General features: G+C 42.7%; 1 protein-coding gene across 2 annotated transcripts in view; it reads left to right on the forward strand.

Moving 5' to 3' along the window:
- The window catches only part of LOC144504512 (serine/threonine-protein kinase VRK1-like), a 107,930-nt gene that overhangs the window by 40,176 nt on the left and 51,247 nt on the right, over positions 1 to 16,507 (forward strand). The window lies entirely within an intron of this gene.

A 16,507-nucleotide genomic window follows, 5' to 3' on the forward strand; every position in this document is an offset into this window, starting at 1 on the left:
GATTGTTCTTAACTTGAACAACTTTTTCTTTATCTGTAATCACTTCCACCAAATAAAAGGTGTTGCTTTGGGAATCTGTATAGATCCTAGCTGTTCCTGTCCATTTGAAGGAAATGTGGAACCTTCCTTGTTCCATTCCTATTTGGACTTCTTTCCTCCTCTCTTTTCTCTGGTACATTGTTGAACGTGTTGGTGCCATAATCAGCTCTCATCCTAAACCTGAATGTTACATCAACTTTGTTTCTAACCACCCCCCCCCCCCCCCCCCCCCAACCTATTTCTGGCTTTTCCCTTTCCTTCCTCAACATTTTTATCTCTGTTTCTGTTCTCCAATTTTTTTTACAAGTCCACCAGCTCCAACAGCTACCTTGATTCTACCTACACCCATCCCTCTTTCTGTAAGGACTCCCTTCTATTCTCCCAGTTTTCCCATCTCTGTCACATCTCTTCCAAGAGTGCCATCTTCCACAGTAGTGCTTCTGAAATGTCTTCCTTTTGGCACAGCTGAGGATTCCCTTTCCACTATTGTTGACAGTGCCCTCATCTATTTCTGTCCCATTTCCTGGATTCACCCTTCCATCCCACCAGCCTGAGCATTAAGCAAATTAACCTTAGCCATTTTTACTATCTGCATAAGCCAACTTGGTTGCTGTTCTAAAGAGGCTGTTTCCTTTGCGATGCCCTGGCCCACTTTTCTAGTTTCTGTGCTCAGGAATGACATTGATGTTCGGGACTAGAATGGCTATCTTTGTTCCAGAAGGTGGCGCAGCAGTAATGTCACTGGCTTAGTAACCCTGAGGCTGGTGCCCTGGGGACATGGGTTCAAATCCCACCACAGCAGTTAGTGGAATTTAAATTAAATCACTTTGACGAAGGGTCATCCCGGCTCAAAACGTTGGCTCTATTCTGGGTGGCACAGTGGTTAGCACTGCTGCCTCATAGCTCCAAGGACCTGGCTTTGATTCCCGGCTTGGATGACTGTGGAGTTTGCACATTCTCCCCGTGTCTGCATGGGCTTCCTCCGGGTGCTCCAGTTTCCTCCCACAGTCCGAAAGATGTGCGGGTTAGGTGGATTGGCCATTTAAAATTGCCCCTTAGTGTCCCGGAATGCGTAGATTAGAGGGATTTGTGGGGTAAGTGTGTCGGATAGGGCCTGGGTGGGATTGTTGTCGGTGCAGACTCAATGGGCCGAATGGCCTCCTTCTGTGCTGTAGGGATTCTATGATTCTATGATCTTTGATGTCCCATGTTTTGGGAATCCTGCCAGTTGCTGTGCCCTCTTGTTCCTTCTTTCCATGGGAAAATTCTGAAAATAATTGTTGTATTAAACAAGATTTCTATCACTGATTTGATTCATCAGTACTCAGCTGAGTGAAAGATTTGCAACAAAAGTGCTGCTGGTAGCTTGGAAGATTTTGTGTCATCTCGATGTAATGCTTAGTTACCTACAGAGTGAGAGGCAGAGCTGTTTCTATGATGGATGGTATTTGCAGGTCAGATTCAATGATGCAGTGATTTGGTGAAAGCCTTTGTCTAGAAGCATGGGGCTCAAATTTCCTAATTGGGTTGGCGTCAATGCCAGATTGAGAACCTGGTAGAGGCGATGGTGGGATGTTGTTTGTGGAAGGGTGGGGGTGAGCTTCCCAGAGGCGGCCAAACAAGAAGCTGCCTCTGGGTGTCTCATCCAATTAAGGACAACAGGTGGAGCAGGGGAGTGGGATTTCCAATCAGAGGGCCTGTAGTGATGTCAGGGCTCACGAGGAGATGTTGGCACTGAAAAGGTAGGCAGGCAAGTGTGAAGATACCTCAACATGGAGGCACACTTGGTTGCCTGAAGAGTCATCAACAAATAAGAGGCCTGAAGACAGCAGTGGAGGGGAAATCCCTCTGCAGAAGTAGTGACATACAAGGTTGCAGTCTTTGATCCCAGTAGCCCTGTCATTGGGAAAGAGAGCGTCCAACTCAGGCCACCTTGTTTTCTGTCCTGATGTCACTTCCAATGAGCCGCCGGTTTCTGCATTCAGTGGTGTGCTGCTTTGATGGCAGGAAAATACTGGCACCATAAAAGTGACCTAATTGACTGCTCACCTCTGTGGAGGGTAACTGACCCTGGTGCCAGTTCATCCCTGGGAAAGTTATCCATAAGTGCTGTTAGGGTGCTTGACCTGATCCCCAATGTATATTATGAAGTCAGATTAGACCCCAACAATTTTTTGATTTTTGGCATAAATGTTAGGATGCTTTCCTCCAGTTGTGATTCCACTGACAATTAATTAGGTTTCCTTTATCTAAACAAGCTTTATTCCTAACACAGTTTACATATATCTTAAACAACATGAAATAGCTTAACTTGTAACAGTTAAACAATATTTAACGTGAAAGGAAAAAAACAAATTTCTAACTTATCACTATTTCAATTCCAATTAAACAATATTTCTCTCGCAGACTTAAAACTCACTTTAAAGATAGTTAGCAATCACATATATACTTGCTCTGACTTGAGTAACAGCCGCAAAGTTTCCAGAGAGAGACTTTTCAGAGAATGAGAGTAGCAGCTTGTAGGCTTTTTATCTTTTAACAGCCCCCTCTATCAACTGATCACAGAAAAAAACTGTCTTTCTGCTACAAACCTAGCTCCTCCCACTTTTAGTGCCATATGCCTCTGTGACCCTTGAATCAAAAAACTCGCCAGGGGTCCTTTCTTATTGATAAACGAAACACAATTAGCTCCATTCTAAGTAAACACTACAGGGCTAAATTTAGTAATTATCCTGCTTTCCAGCATCTGCTGAATTCCCACCAGATATACCGACTGCTTTGAGGGAAAAAAACACAACTTTAAACACTCTGTCGAAACATATCAAAATCACAGGGGACAATGCTTTGGAGAGGGTGGCATCCCTACATTTTACTGCCTCCAAACGCCATCTCTAACGTGCCAGGAAAATTCAGCCCATAGCAGTTGTAGATATCCTCTGATTTACCTAAATCATTGTGGTCAGTCCAAGGGTTGGGAAACCTTTCAGCCAGAAGTCCAGATCTGGGTATAGGAACTGTATAGAAAGGTCGTAAGTGCAAACAATTAAAATAAAGATAGATGTTGGTACTAATAAACATGAAACCTTTACTATTATGATAATTATCCCATTATAATGAAGCATTACAGTAATTAAAACAGCGATCCCCAATTGTTCACATTCTCTTGGCTTAATGTGAATAAAACCTCACTTTACAACGGCTTTAGAGGGCAGTGTCGTTCCTGTTGTGGAAATCTGCAATAAGGTGCTGTGATGCTGGTCAGTTAATTGAGTCTACAAATCTGCTTTCCTCTGCTTCTTTTGCCAATTACCTCAAATCCGTGCCTTGAGGATACTGATACTTCAGCCAGGAGAACAACCCTGGCCTCTCTCATCTCCTCATTTAACTGAAGTTCCTCACCCCTGTGGCTGTAGGAATTTATAATGTAAAAAGTTGACATGGATGCAAATTTTTTTTTAATAGATTACAGATACATAGCTGTTCTAGTGAGTAAATGCATTCTTCAGTGTATTACAACACCAGTGCAAACCTGAGGGTCCCAAGTTCACATCCTGGTCAGCGTTGCCAGTTAACTGATCTAAACCCAGAGCAGCTACAGCTGTACTGCTTTCCTCAGCGTGATTACAGGGAGAGCAAAGAAAAAAATATTGGTTACACCGATCGACAGAGTGCATTAGTTCTGGGTAGGACAGTGTTTGGCTGCAGTGCCAAACAGCCTGCCGACATTCACTGTACCTGCCTGGTTATGATGAATGGTCGCTTGGAAAGGATACTGAAGGACTGCCAGCAGCCAATGCACCAGACCTCAACAAGGATCAGCGTCACCAGGGGAGAAAGTGAGAAAAATGGGGAAATAAAACTATAGAAAAGTTGACTTGACTTTTCAAAAAGAGCTTTTAAACCAAGTGAAAGATTAAGCTGAAGTTTTGAAATTTCAGTATATATACTTGGAAAAACAAAATGCAAATTGAAACTACAGTTACCTTGAATGCACATTTACCTTGTGCTGCTCTCCATGCTCCTCTGTGTGCTCACCTCCTCTAACAGCTGCATTCCCTGTCGGTGATCTATACGTGGTAAATGTAGCGACAATGGGCCCAACACAACCTACATGGCTCATGCTCCTTGTACTGTAAAGTCCACCAGGAATGCAGTGGCTTTCAGTAAATCACATCCGAAGCATGAATTCCAGCTCGAACCTCGTGGTAAAAAGCCTTCCCCATCTCTTAGCAATGGTCATTCACACTGTCCTGTGATTCCAGGCTCCATTCTAAGTACTGCAGTGCTGAATACAAGACTCACACAGAGCTGGAGTGTGTGGAGGGCCGTGCTGGGCATGGGAGGATCATTTAAACAGGTCCGATAAAGGATCATAAGCTAATTTGTGATTTTTAAAAAAAAATTAGGATAATTGTCATATTGTTTGTCAGTTGTTTTGTTTTTCAACTATGATTTTGCTCAGTTTCTGTGCTTATTTCCCTGGTACATGTGGATTGCACCCCCCCCCCCCCCCACACACACACACACACACCCCTGGGCTGTAGCTTTCCCAGGTCTAGCTAAGATCTATAGGAGTGCCTTCTTAAGCAAGGACAGAACAGTACAGAATGCTTCAGATGCAGATATATTTTGTTGCTGCTTGTTGGGAATTCCTTGGGGGATCATAAAGACACTGAAATCCCTAAAGAAATTCTCATGCTGAGCTGTTTCTTGCTACAAGTAAAACAACAGCTGGGAACAAGCATGCAATGTTTAAGTTTAATATTTTTAAAGTTTCTTTGTCGTGATAAAGGAGGTCCAGTCCTAAGTAACTGTTACTTTGAAACATCACTGTTCGATACCTGTGTTCAGTTTTGTTTAAAGTCAGCTGTTTAGCATATGGGAATAAATTAGCCATAATGTTTATTCCAAAAGCATTTGTTATACCTGTGTTCTTAGTTAAACCTTCAGAATGTGAACTCCTCCTCGCCCCGCCACCCCTCCCCGAGATCCAGTAGGTAGCAGAGTTGTACAGACAAAGAAGGATGCAACTTGGCACTCCTGACCTGACACTCCTGAAGAAGTACCTTTACAGGCTGCCGGAGTTCAAGAAGGTGGCTCACCATCACCTTCACGGGGACAATTAGGAAATGCTGACTTTGCTAACAATGCCTACATCCCGTGAAGGAATAAACAAAAATCAGAATCACCATTTGGAAAAGTATAGGAAAAAGGTACTACAGCGGAAAATTGAGCCCTGAAAAACAATGGAATCAATAGGATGCAAATGGAAAGAAACTCAATCCTTCCCAAAAGGACAACATTAAAATGTTTATAAATGGTTTTAGGAGCATAACCGGCAAGGCCAGACTGTCAAACCGTTGCACTTACTTTATCTGGTCAAGCAATCTGCACAAGAATGATTTCTGCAATGTCATGACATTGTGAATCAGGTCTTGCAGCTTAAAGAAAATATGAACTAATAGCAGGTCGCCACTCCTTTGATGTTGATGCAAGACTCATGTGCTTTAACGAGACGGCACCACCAATAAACGTGAGTGCAGGTAGTCATTTGAATGGGGTGGGAATGTGCATTTCCTGACATTCCTGCCTCACTTGTTCCCTTGCCAACAGGACATTTATTGCAGGGTGCCCATAGAAATTGTCCTCATGACCTTGTAACTCATCTGTCCTCATGGTAGGGAATCATGGGAGGGCAGAGAGGCATTCGGCAGGCAAATGGTTCTTTCACCAATTTTTGGGGATATTTGGCCAGGGATTAACTGCAGACTTTCTAGTTGCTGCTTCTCTTATCAAGTAAGAAGTTCCTGATTACAGCAATCAGCCAGACTTTACTTCCCTCACCTCCTGGGCATAGGATTAAACCAGGGTGCAACTGGACCATTCAAATAACCTCAAACACCAAATTCAAGCATATGGAGATCCGGTAAACCTGCCCAGCTCAGATTCAATGGGGCCAGGAAAATCAGCTACAAAAAATTCGATAAATTCAAAGCACAAGAAGGTGGGTAGAAAAATATGAGATGATTGAAAATCAAAGGTTTTAAAATTTTATTATTTGAAATTAGATTTGACAAGTTTGGAAAAAAAATTCTGTGATTGTGAGGGGCTGACTTTGTGACTATTACGTGTTTAGGAAATATTTTAAACAGACTTTTCTGTTTTCTTTAATTTTCTAATTGGTGCCAATGCCTTGCCTACTTAGACATTATTATGTTTGAGCCTCCACAATGACTATTTGCTTCTTAGTTGCCCACAGTACATTATCCTAACCACAGACCCACACTGCGTTATGGTCATGTGCTCTGATCAGGTGCAATAATCCTTCTTGTTTTTAGCTCATTGCGGCTAACTCAGAAGATTAGATCACTCAGCAGAGACAGGAGATTGAACCTCGGGTTTTCCTGTTCTGTACACCTCTGCGACCAGCTAGATAAACTCTCTGAATTGTAGAGGAGTTTTTTATTTCGAGTTTTAATTAACAACGTAGGTATAACAAATGATTTGGTGCAGGAAATATTGCGTCAGTTTATTCCTGTGGACTAAACAGATTATTTTTACAAAACTATAGCTTCAAAGTAACAGTTACTTAGAACAGCATTCCCTGAACCGTTAAAAATAAACTTTTAAGAATATTAAATGTAAGGTGCCGTGATTTACGCATTGAGGTTTGGTTTAAGTACTGACAACGATTTTACGAGGTTACATTTATTATAGTTGCACCTGCACCCAGAAGAGAGAGAAAATTCAAATACAAGGGAGTCTGTAAGTGCAGATTGAGTTTGATAAACAACATGGAGTTTATTATAAAGAAGAAACATATAACTGCTTGGTAAAAGTCAATTAGGAGTTAAATGATTTACTCACTGAACAGGCACAATTCTATGCCTTTGGATCAGGGAGAAATATTAGGAAGCTGGGCAAAGTCAGGTAGATTGCTGGCCACCCAGCTGAGAAAAGCAAATACAGCCACAGTAATCCCTACACCAATCAATAGCATTTTTATAGCCTTCCAGCATTACCTTTGCAAAGCAGAGACTATAATTGACCGGGCAGCCTATATTCAATTTTGTTCAGGGTTTACAGAGTCGACACTATGTTGAATCTTTGTTGTAATTCATATGGAGGGCTTGCAGACTATTGGCATTAAATGAACTTGAGGGAATAAAGGAGAAGGAAAGCCATATCTCGCTGACCTTTGTGGCATTTTAATAAATGTATAGTTACATTATGATCTAATTGAAACTTTGACAGGCCATTGTCAGATTTCTTAAAGGGATGTTTTTACCATTGATGGGCTTTTTCCTGGCAGGCTCCCTGACGGTAAATTATTTGAATATACTTTTAACAGTTTGGAAAATGCTTTCATGTTGCAGGTCTAAAACTTTACTGAATATTTTTTGGTAGAAACGGTGCAATAATTGGTTAGAACAGTGTCATTTCTTAATAGGCCCAAAACAATAGGTTATAATTTTCTTCCTGTGCTGGCTGCAAGAGTCCCAGTTGGAAAGAGGTCAAAGTATCATGCAGCAGACAGGGTTCATAATGCCTGGGCTGGCTCTTTGAAAGAGGTATCCAATTCGACCCACTCCCCTGCTCTAACCAAACCCTGACAAAAAGAAATTCAACTATTTATCCAATTCTTATTGAATCTACGTCCAACACCCCTTCAGGTAATGCATTCCAGATTACAACTACTTGCTGCACAAACGTAAGAATATGAGAAATAAGAGCAAGAGTAGGTCACACAGCCTGTCAAGACTGCATCACCATTCAATAACATCATGGCTGATGTGACCGCAATTTGAAAATCAAGCTCAGTGATATATAAGATATCTGAGGTTTGAAGAGCAGGGGACCCTGAAATGAAGGCATGTGGGAAACCTTATTCAAGGTTCTTAAAGAAATATGTGAACGCCGATAATTTGAAAATAATCACAACCAGTACCGTTAAAGAATGCAGGCTTAAGTTTACAATTGCTATTAATGCAATAATAAGCATTTATTAAGCACCTTCAATCCACAAAAATACTTCAAGTTGCTTCAAAGAACCATCAGGAAAGAAAATGAGATACTGAGCCAGAGGAGTTATTAGGTGGGGTGAACTAGCAATAAGAACTAGGAGCAGGAATGGGCAATTTAGCACCTTGCCCCCAGCCTGCTCCACTATCTCATCTCCACCTTCCTGCCCGCTCCCCATAACCCTTCATCCAGTTACTAATTAGAAACCTATCTATCTCCTCAAATTTGTTTAGTGTTCTGGCATCCAGTACACTCTGGGTAGAGAATTCCACAGATTCATGACCCTTTGAGTGAAGTAATTCATTCTCATTTGTTTTAAATCTGCCACCAACCAAAGCTTGGTCAATAATGATATTTTAAAGAGAGCCTTCAATAAGAAGAGGGTGGTAGTGATGGAAAGGGTTTTTGAGAGGTCACAACTGTCAATAGAAGGGAAGAGGTATGGCGGAGTGGTTGGGCCCAATTGGAGTTGCGCAAGAGGTCAGAGTCTGAGGGCCAGATTTTATTTTGTCTACCAAAGCAGGTAGTTTGAGTCAGGAAAATTTATAACACACCAGATTTATCTTGGTAAAAAGTACCCTGAAAGCAGTGATTTTTTTTCACTGAGCAATGGGAGGGTGGGCAGCAGAGAGACAATAGTGGGTCTGAGATAGTTGGGCGGTTTAGATGGCCTACCTCAGTTCTCTGAGGATTTATCCCAGTTGTTTAGTCCTCACCCTTCACACTCCCTCACTCTCCCATATACTCCCCCAGCTCCCCATTGCCTCCATACAAACACAGTGCCAACTCATGCCCCATCCACCCTCCATGGCCCCTCATACCCTCCATGCCACCTCTATAGTCACCTCTAGTGGCCACCATGGACAAATTTCAGGACCATGTGGAGATGAAAAAAATGAACTTCTATCAATGTAATACAGCTCTCACTGCTGACGATATCAAAGCTGACACTATCCATATCCTTGGATATATTTATCGAGCAAAATAAATCCCAGTCTGTAAAGTTTCAATTGATGAAGCATCTGCAGCCTTTCTGGGGAGAGAATTTCATTCCACCATCTTCCTGTTTTCACTTCCAGGTTGCTAACCTTTATTATAAAAGTCTATCCTTTTGTTCCCAATTCCCAAACCAGAGAAAATAGTTTACCTGCATCTACCCTATTAAAATCCTTATTTGGTTTAAAGACCTCAATTAGATCACCTTCTAAACTCAAGGAAATGTAAGCCGAGTTTATGCAATGAGTTTTGATAATTTAACCTATTCTGAAAAATGCATAGCTGTTAACGATTTCTTTTATTTCTTGTCAGATTCAGGCCCACACCTACTTGATGACAATAGCAGCATGTTTGGTCACATAGCAATGTGAGTAGGTTATCTAGTCCCTTAAGCCAGTTCCATCATTTAATGAGATCACGACTGATCTAGAGCCTAACTCCATATACCCCCTTTGTCCTATATGCCTCACCACAGCATTTCCAAAACTGGGTCAAGACCTTAGTTGGCATCGCAGAAGCAGCGAATGGGGTTGTGAGCTCCTCATCCTCCGTGACTATGTCCCATACCCCTAAGGCCTTGCCAACATCCAGCCCTTGCCCTGCCCGTGTCTCAGTCTCTCTCTCCACGTTATGATCTCCATTTTATTGTTGTATTATAGAAGTGAGATAGGCGAGTTGAATGAAAAGGAATTCATTCTCCCACAATAATTCTCTCGACTGGATCCAGTCTCAGCACTGGCAGCCGCCTTCTCGAAACCATGTAAAAAATATCTCCTGCAGGGCTGCAGCCACACACTGGCTAGAGCTGAGGCTGGGCTGAGAGCTGCCACGCCTCCCCACTGGCTGCCACTCGCAGGTTGACTTGTGTGTGTTGGGGGGAAAGCAGTTGATTACAGTGGGTGTGGGTGGAGGGAAGAAGAGCCTATTAGAGTATGTGGTGGGAAGAGAGTGCGAGTGTGTCTGTGCGTCGATTATCATATGTGGTGAGGGGAAAGTGACTGATTACAGTGTGTGTAGGGGAGGGGGAATGATTACTGTGTGTGATTGGGGAAGAGGGCTGTATGTGATGGATGGAGGTGTGGGGCGTTGGGGGGAGGGAGGACTGGATCCTCACTAGAAAATTCGACGTTTATTTGACTTGTCTCACATTAAAATCAATGATGTTTCGATGATCTTTAGGGAACCTTGGTGTGATTTTGTCTTTAATCAGGAATGCTGAATGTAAATGTGTCAATAGTATCTGCTGCTTCCTGGCTAAGATCCTTAGAGCTGGAGCAGATGAAGTAATGGACTAGTGGATACATACACTCATAACATTTTTACAAAACATTTCCAAAAACACCAATTTTCATATTTAAAAATAGCATCATGGAGGCACGGGGATCCCTTCAGAAACGCAATTTTCAAATTACGTTCGCAGCTCTTGCCAGCACCCCCAGCAATTAAATTCCAGCCAAGGAGTGGAATGTTCCCAAAATTTGTCAGAGTGTCAGCTTCAGACTGAAAATTGGTGAGTAGCTCTCCAGACGCTCTGGACACACTGGCGACTCTACCCCCATAAGCATTGGGGAAACCCCCGACCCCTCCAGCGTCAGGGCGACCCCCCCACCAAATGCATCGCTGCACTCATCTCCCACACTCCACCATACATAAGAGGAACCCCCTCAAAGGGACTCCCCAGAGAGCCTACCCCTGGCAGTGCCACACAGGCAGTGCCAACCTAGCAGTGCCAGGTTTGCATTGCCAAGGGGCAGTACCAGGACACTATCCAACACTGTCCCTCACCACCTGGGGGCTATGCTTATCTGGGCTCCCTCTGCATGGTCACCACGACTGGTTTTCGTTTTCGAACACCAATAGTGATTCTCGCCGGCGTGAGGGCATGCCAGTTGGGTGGATGCCAGTTGGGCAAAGCGAGCGACATCAAGCCTGCTAATTATATTATAATGAATGTTGATGTATGGAAATGAGGCCCCGCCCTTTTCAGTGGATGGGCAAGATCCTGAACTGAAATCTTGCTGGCGCAAATCTCCCTTTTGGCCTTTTGTGAGATTTTGCAGCCATTACAGGATTTGTGCTCATGGCTAGCACAGCTACAGCACGGTCATGCCATCAACAGTAGCTCTAGTATAAGGGCATTGGTACTCTAAACATTGGGGACAATGTTGGAACTCTGGCCACAACAGACATTTACAATTACTTTTCATTGCTAGCAGTATTTTCTCTAATCTTTGAGCAACTACATAGTGCATCATGTACCTCTGAGGTTGGCAAAACTGGTAGTTTCCATCTTGTCCCTCGAAAGCATATGAAGCAGCTTTGAGACACTTGTGCTTTGTATCGCCCTCGCTTCCATTTAAGAATGGAGTTGTGACAGGAGGAAGCAGCAGCGAGAATCTCAAAAGACAAAACAAAAATGCACAGGGAGGGATACAAAAGTAAAAATAATTTACAGCAACACCTCGAACCTGGTGTTTTGTTGGCTTGCTTCTCTCTCGGGAGCTTGTGGCAATATGTTTTAGCACTGACCTTTCACCCAGAGACCTGGTTTGAATCAAATCCAGACTGTAAGTTCCCACTGGCCACAAGACCCTGAAGTTAAATGACTACAGTTGTTGCCGCTGCAACTCTGCAGCAACTTGAGGCCAGTTTCTGCTGTCACCTCAAACAAACTCAGCACAGTGGGGCTGAGATTCTGCATTTGGCCTGCCAGATATTTCTTAATCCCATTTTTAAAAAAATTGTTTCAAGGCAGCAATGCACTGGTGACCTTTGTTTTAGTAAAGTTATGCATTTCAAACTTTTTTTTTAAATGTTTAATTCAGATCCCACTTTTGCTTAACTGTTTACAGTAATCACTGACACTTCATGCCAAATTATTTCACCTGATTTGACCTAGCTGGGTGAGATACCCAGAAATATTTATCGCTCAGAGTCAGACTCTACTGATGCTACCTGACCTGCTGAGTATTTCCGGTGTTTGCTGTTTTATTTCCGATTTCCAGCTTCCACAGTATTTTGCTTTCACAATAGGCGACCAACAATTAGTGTTTTGAATTGGAGTGCTGTTGGCTGACATTACGACATCTAAATCAGTACTTTTGAAATGTAGGCATTGTCCTGCTGTGTTTCCCCAAATTGCAACAAAGTCCCATGTGATTAATAATCCAATGATCAGATTTGTGACATTGGGATAAATATTAGTCAGGACATTGGCACAGAAGTCCATGGTCTTCAAGTAGTCCACCCGAACAGGCAGACAGAGCTTTGGTTTAACACATCATCCAAAAGATGGCACCTCTGACAGTGTAGCACTCTCTGAGTACTGTACTGAAGTGCCAGACTAAACTATGTGCTTAAGTCTACAGAGTGCGACTTGAAATTCTTACCTCCTGACAGTGCCACCATTGAGACAGTGTGGTTGCCTAGTGGTATAGACTATTAACCAAGGACCCAGGGTAATGCTCTGAGGGACCCAGGGTTTGAATCTCGCCACAGCAGATGGGGAAAATTAAAATCCAATAAAAAGAAATCTGGAATATAAAGTTTAATGATGGCTATGAAACCATTGTTGATTGCCATAAAAACCCATCCAGTTCATTTGATGTGCTTAGCGAAGGAAATCTGCCTGGTCAGTCCTACATGTGAATCCATACCCACAGCAATATGGTTAACTCTAAATGCCCTCTGACCAGTCCACCAAGCCACTCAGTTTAAGGGGCAATTAGGGATGGACAATAAATGCTGCCCCAGACAACAAAGCCATATCTTATAAATGAATGAAACAAAAACATAATTTTACTATGGGTATTGACTCAAACACAATAACAATGGAAAAATTAGCAAGATAAATGATTGGGAAGAGAAGCAGGAGAGAGGATGCTAAATTTCATGATGATTTTCACAACTTTTGAGTCAGAGTGTTGAGGCTGCTGACTGCAATTATTTTTTTCTATGCCCACCACTCAAATGTGCTGCCAATTTGGTCAATTTTTACTAAAATAGGAAAATATAAAGTGACCACAAAAATAGCTGGTGTGGAAAATGTAAAAAAGACACCAGTTTTGGCAGGATCTCTCCTGAGACTAAGTTGGCAGTACATTGTTAGAAGTTCATGGAATATCTGACTTAGGAGGGATCAATGTTGACACTGGATTCAAACAGCACTGCTATTGGTCACCACAGTGGCTACACAACTTTCCATATCTGCATGTTGCAGTTAACACTGAAGCTTTTGGATATGTTCCTATTCGTCATTTTAGCAAAAGGTGGAAACAGAAAATGGGTGAAAACTACTGATGAATTATCTGCATTTACAGCTTTGTCAATAATTAGAACCCAATCCAAAAGAGTAGTTAAAGAGGACCAGTGAACAATAAGACAAAGTCTATTTTATTTTTAATTCATTCTGGGGACATGAGCGTCACTGGCTGGGCCGGCATTTATTGCCCATCCCTAGTTGCCCTTGAACTGAGTGGCTTGCTAGGCCATTTCAGAGGGCAGTAAGAGTCGACCATGTTGCTGTGGCTCTGGAGTCACATGTAGGCCAGACTTTTCCTTCCCTAAAGGATATTGGTGAAACAGATGGGTTTTTCCAACAATTGCCAATGGTTTTATGGTCATCAGTAGATTCTTAATTCCAGATATTTTATATTGAATTCAAATTCCACCATCTGCCGCAGCAGGATTCGAACCCGGGTCCCCAGAACATTAGCTGAGTTTTTGGATTAATAGTCTAGCGGTAATACCACTAGGCCATTGCGTATCCTTTAGTGTAGGTATTGACTCAAACACAATTACAATGGAAAAATTAGCATGATAAATGATTGGGAAGCGAAGCAGGAGGGAGAGATGTCAAAAGTCATTGTTGGTGAACTTTTTTCATCTTCCACAGCTATAGAATCTGTAGAAGTTTAAAAATATGCTTTTGAAGCAGCATCAAACACTTGAAAAGAATGGAGGAGATTCCTCCCCAATTGTGTAAGCTTTGAAGTGGTTACATTATATTAGAACACAAGGAGGGGAGAGTTGTTCAGATTGCAGAGGCACAAAAGGATGACAGCTTGCAGGAGGTATTAACCTGACTGAGAGAGTACTTTCACGGAATAAATGCCTTGGGCGTGACACAATCCGGTGTTGCTTCAATGCTAATGGTTAATACTGAGTTATGTCTCATTAGGTCTAGCTGCGGGTTTGCTGGATTTCTGTACACTAAAGGCTGGTACATTATGGGTATCATGATGTGGAGATGCCGGCGTTGGACTGGGGTAAACACAGTAAGCAGTCTAACAACACCAGGTTAAAATCCAACATGTTTATTTGGTAGCAAACGCCACTAGCTTTCGGAGCATTCCCACTCACCTGACAAAGGAGCAGCGCTCTGAAAGCTAATGGTATTTGCTACCAAATAAACCTGTTGGACTTTAACCTGGTGTTGTTAGACTCCTTACATTATGGGTAGACAGGTAACACTGATTCAATTACTTTACTGTGATTTCACTGGGTGCTTTAATTTCATTACATTCACCAATATTGTGATTGTTCAATGCATTTAGTTATGTTGATGTAACATGTCTTCAGAGAAATAAATGGTACTCACCATTAGTTTTGTATTTTCTCCTCCAATCACTCCAGCCTTATAAGTCCCATAGACCAAGTAATGGCTCATTCGCTAAGTAAGGGGGCTCCACCACAGTTCAGCTCACCATTAACTTGCTCATTGATCACAGAAATCATAGAAACCCTACAGTGCAGAAGGAGGCCATTCGGCCCATCGAGTCTGCACCAACCACAATCCCACCCAGGCCCTACCCCCACATATTTACCCGCTAATCCCTCTAACCTACGCATCTCAGGACTCTAAGGGGCAATTTTTAACCTGGCCAATCAACCTAACCTGCACATCTTTGGACTGTGGGAGGAAACCGGAGCACCCGGAGGAAACCCAGCAGACATGAGGAGAATGTGCAAACTCCACACAGACAGTGACCCGAGCCGGGAATCGAACCCAGGACCCTGGAGCTGTGAAGCAGCAGTGCTAACCCGCTTAATCTGAGTGGTGTCAGCACCTTTTCTTCCAGATCTCATTGCAGCCTTGAATACATGGACAAATGTTGACACAGGTTAAATTCCTGGGATGATGTGAGAGTGGCTTCCCTTGACATTAAGGGCAAGATATTGGCCTGGACATGGGGGCAGGAACAGAGGTGGGCATGTGTGGAGTTCCCCCTGGCTGATGTGCTGGTTTCCCCAGTCATCTTCTTGGAGGCCAGGCTGAGTGACGAACAGTTATGCCCACCCTGGAAGCAGTAGGTAGTTTGCTAAATCATTGATGGTCCATTTAAAACCATTGATCAGCGGATGACTGGAGTACTGGAAGTCAACTGGCCCTCAAACTCCCCTGCAAATGCCTGGAGGTGGCCTCCCAAGGACAGACAGAGGAACCAGTGCTCCTGGATCATGTTGAGATCTCTCACTGAATATGTTAAAAGTGTAGAGAGGACAATTTGTAATGGAGGCGTCTTCTCTTTGCCACACCTGCAAGAGCAGACTGTAGCTCATTCAATGCTGGATGGCTTTCTATTGGCCCATCAGCTTTGAGAGTCAATTCGGACTTGGTGTCCTAGACTAATAATGTTGTCTTATGAGGAAAGGCTGGGCAGACTAGGCTTGTATCCAATGGAGTTTGGAAGAGTAAGAGGTGACATGATTTAAATATATAAAACCCTGAGGCGATTTGACACGGTGGATCTAAATAGGATATTTCCTCTTGTGGCAAACCTAGAACTAGGGATCATTTTTAAAAATAAGGAGTCATCCATTTATGACCGGGATGATGCAAAGATTCTTTTCTCTGAGGTTTTTGAGTCTTTGGAATTCTCTTCCTCATAAGGTGGTTGAGGCAGAGTCTTTGAATATCTTTAAGGCAGAAGTAGATAGATTGTTGATTAGTAAGGAGGTGAAAGATTATCGAAGGTAGGCAAGAATGTAAAGTTGGGGTTAAAATTAGATCAGCTATGATCCTACTCCTGCTCCTAATTCATATGAGTCCACCTGCCATCTTGACTAATTAATTAATCCAGTGAAAACTAATGTTAGATTACTGCTCCTACCGCAGTGTGGGATTGGGATCCTCATTTAATTACTGATGACATCCTCACCCAACAGCAGAAAATCTGATCCTGAATTTGTAAAATGAGGCAGCAAGAATCCTAATACAATTGAACTCTGAGATTAGGGGGAAATCTCTAGCAACTGGAATCATTCCTGCAAATTTGGAAGATTGTTGTGATTAATAGAGACCAAGCTGTAGCATTGTAGGTCCACCCATCCTTAGTTGTTTCATCAAAGACCTTCCCTCTATCATAAAGTCAGAAGTGGGCATGTTCCAGAGTGACAAAGTGGGCTAATCACAGATGACTGCAAAGTTTTCAGTTACATTGGTCATTCC

Source organism: Mustelus asterias, chromosome 15 (genome assembly GCF_964213995.1).
Source record: "Mustelus asterias chromosome 15, sMusAst1.hap1.1, whole genome shotgun sequence".
NCBI classification, from domain to species: domain Eukaryota; kingdom Metazoa; phylum Chordata; class Chondrichthyes; order Carcharhiniformes; family Triakidae; genus Mustelus; species Mustelus asterias.